General features: G+C 38.8%; 1 non-coding gene across 1 annotated transcript; it reads right to left on the bottom strand.

Annotated features, from left to right (window-relative positions):
• Trnar-acg (transfer RNA arginine (anticodon ACG)) lies at positions 1-73 on the bottom strand. Its single transcript has one exon. It is a non-coding gene; the product is annotated as a tRNA-Arg (tRNA).
• Positions 74-3,901: the final 3,828 nt, after the last annotated feature.

Genomic DNA, 3,901 nt, shown 5'->3' with positions numbered 1-3,901 from the left:
CGACCCTGCCAGGATTCGAACCTGGAATCTTCTGATCCGTAGTCAGACGCGTTATCCGTTGCGCCACAGGGCCTGTTGATGGAGTGGTGAAATTTATGTAGTAATTTTATATGCTCACTAACTATATAAATAAAATAATTAAAAAATTTATTTATTGAGTATTTTTGTAACTTTCTTACATAATATACGATTATAGGCAGTGCCCATGACTTCGTCTGCGTGTAATACGATTTTCTAGTAATCTAAAGTGATCTCAATAAAACTAATGCTCCTACTCCTACTTTATTCTGCCTGTAAAAACCACAACCATGGAAGTAACGAAATGACCTTGGTACCGTAATTTTACATAAAAAATTAAAAACAATTTTAATACGATTATTTAACATGATTATTTCAACTAAATTAACAAGATCGTTAGGTACTGCTTGCTACTAAGTGGAAATGGGCAGGCCACATAGTTCGAAGAGCCGATGGGCGTTGGGGTCTCAAGGTGCTGGAACCGACCCCTCACCGGAAAGCGCAGTGTTGGTCGAACCCCCAATAGGTGGACCGAGGATATCAAGCGGGTTGCAGGGAGCCGCTGGATGCTGGCGACTCGAGATCGTTGTGCTTGGAGGTCCATGCAAGAGGCCTATGTGCAGCAGTGGACGTCTATCGGCTGATAAGGTAGGTAGGTAAGGTATTAATCGCAAAAACGAAAATATAATGAAAAACAATATACCGGCTCATGTTTTCAACCGTACACCGAGAAAGCATACTTGACTGATTGTATCAATCAGAAAATCTTTTAGTACCTACCTACTTATAAATCATACAGAACGCATGCCGCTCGGTATATCTAGTGCTAGCCGACGCCCAGCTGTTCTACCCGTGTATTACCCGTTATAGTAAAAAAACGGAACAAAAATAAAAGCCTATGACACTCACAAATAACGTGCCATTCTAGTGGTATATGAATTTTCAAAATCGGTTCAGTTGATCCAGAGATTAAACAATAGCACAAACTTTACCTCTTTATAATACTATAATGGAAGTATAGATTTAATAAATGTTTAATATAGGTCCGTGATAACTATGACCTCTGTTTCCGATTCTGGAGGGTGTAGGTTCGAATCCGGCCCTGAGCATGTACCACTAACTTTTCAGTTATATGCATTTTAAGAAAATAAATATCACGTGTCTCAAACGGTGGAGGAAAAAATCCTGAGGAAAACTGTTTACCTGAGAATTTTCTTAATGTGCCAATCCGCAGCCTTGAGGATACTCGTGCTCAGCAGTGAGCCGAATATATGTTGAAATACATAGGTAGACAGTTATCAAGCAAATATTCCACCATACATTACGATGACCGCATCGAACCTCAAGTGTATAGCTGATAAGGTATCTACTGATAACACTAACGCGATTACACAGGTGTGCCAGCCGGTGTGAGCGCACCGAGCGACCTTCCGCGGTGCACCTCACCTACTACACTCATCATCACTATCACTATCATCATCGTCATCATCACCATCATCATCATCATCATCATCATCAATATTCCAACCTTCGCCACTGGTGTGTATCTTTCTAATAAGTATCTATCATCATTGTACCTAAAAATATCACATAATGGTAGACGTCCACAGATCCGCATTGTACGTGTTGGATGCATCGCATCAAACAGATTTCAGTATTGTTTGTATTAGAAAGTCATACAAGTGCGTCCACTGATCCACAGCGTATGAATCGCATCGAACGGATTTTATCTATCGTAAAATTAAAAATCCGTTTGATGCGATTCGTCCGATTCGTACGATGCGTATCTATGGACGTCTACCATAACCCCTAAGCTACAATCATCTTCTAGTTGTAGGCTTCTTATTACGGAGCTTAAGTTTACTAATATTATAAAGCTGAAAAGTTCATTTGTTTGTTTGTTTGATTGAACGCGCTAATCTCAGGAACTATTGGTCCGATTTAAAAAATTCGTTCAGTGTTAGATAGCCCATTTATCGAGGAAGGCTATATATTATCCCCGTTTTCTACGGGAACGGGAACCACGCGAGTGAAACCGCGCGGCGTTAGCTAGCCCTCCAATATAATCCAAAATTTATGTATTTATTTATTTTCCTCGTAACTTAAAACTAGCCTTACAGGTACCACCTAATTCGCTAGCTTAGCACCATATTATATACAGTGTTATATTTTTTTAATTGGTAATTCTTCAATCGATTCAGGCGTGTAGACTTCCGTGCGATTTTAATGAATATTTCTCAGAATTCTCACCGCAAGAGATCGTAGCCAGTGTCACAGATTTCCTAGTTTCATTCACCCTAGCCTCGTTACTTTGAAATAAATTCTGTGACCCGCTGTTGCCGTATGACATGTTGACATGCTTTTACTAAATGCCGCCGAAACTGGCCCATGTTCTACTGAAATGACAATATATTAATGACAGCCATTTTATGAAGGCTAAGGACCTTGACCCTTGACCCTGGAAAATCTGCTACCAATCGCAGTCCAAACTCAATAATTGGCTACCATACTTACTATGGTAGAAACATGGGCTAACAAACCTTTAGCCTTCATACCTTCATCAGGCAGCGCCTGGCTCTATAAATACAGTTAATGTACAAATTTTCCTTATTAAATAAACATATATCAGGATCTTAGAAAATTCTATTCCTATAATAATAACTTTTTAAATAAGTAGTGAAATTTTCATGACTGAAAAAAAGACTAACTTTTCTCAAATCATTAGATAACTCCAGAAATATTTCCACCAATTTCCAAAGCGGTTAGTACTGTCGTTATCTGGTGTCTATTTCAGTAATCTGTTAACGTCATAAAAGCTTCTATGAGCTTTAATTTATTCACGCCGCAGGCTATATATTGTGTTAGCGGTCAGCGTGGCTTTAATGTTTTAATATGCGGAAACGTCACATATTGTTCTTTATCGCGGCGTATCATAATCGCTAGTTTCTAAGATATAACGGTTCATGCGACAGGTGGTCCCCGCAGGTGTTTGCACTTGCGAGGTGTGAGCACACCGACTCTGATAACAATACTGATAACAGGATATAAACCTAAAACCGTACACGAGTGCGTCGTATAACTCTGTCTCGAGGCACTAAGTGCAATAGAAACATTTTTGACGGGGAAATTTTGACCAATTTTTACCAGGTAGATTTACCAGGTCCTGGGTTCGATCCTCAGCTGGGCAGATTGAGGTTTTCTTGATTGGTCCAGGTCTGGCTAGTGAGAGGCTTCGGCCATGGCCGCCAAGCGATTTAGCGGTACGATGTCCCTATAAGCTGGGTGTTGATTTTCATCTTCCTCCTAACAAGTTAGCCCGCTTCCATCTTAGATTGCATCATCACTTACCATCAGGTAAGATTGTAGTCAAGGGCTAACTTGTAAAGAATAAAAAAAAGAATTTGATGAAGTTGGTAATGATTTTGGATAATTTGCTTTAAATTTGTGTATTTTCTAAATTAGTTAAACTCCAGCCTTGGGATAGGCTTTGATAGAAGAGATCACACTGCATCAAGTAGGACAGACAAATTTTCAAAGAATAAAAAATAATTAGACGAATGTACGGTTGACTTTTTTGCTATTCGAGACAGACTAACAAATCAAAAATCATAAAATTCGAATGATGAAACCCATGTAACATACAGCGCTTTAAGCTAACTCTTTGAAATCTTAACCTAACAAATCCAATTTTTTTACATCTTCACATAACCCATATTCATTTCACTGTTAAGCATGAGTCTCTCAGAAGGAGAGGGAAGAAGAAAAAGAAATACTTTGTTGCACACAAAAATACAATTATAAATTAAGACATTAAAAAGATAATTTAAGCTTAGCATACAGAGGCGGCCTTATTACTAAAAGTCATCTCTACCACTACCTATCT

Source organism: Bicyclus anynana, chromosome 15 (genome assembly GCF_947172395.1).
Source record: "Bicyclus anynana chromosome 15, ilBicAnyn1.1, whole genome shotgun sequence".
Classification (NCBI taxonomy): domain Eukaryota; kingdom Metazoa; phylum Arthropoda; class Insecta; order Lepidoptera; family Nymphalidae; genus Bicyclus; species Bicyclus anynana.
The sequence above is the reverse complement of the archived record's forward strand: the minus strand, read 5'-3'. Positions and strand labels throughout refer to the sequence as shown.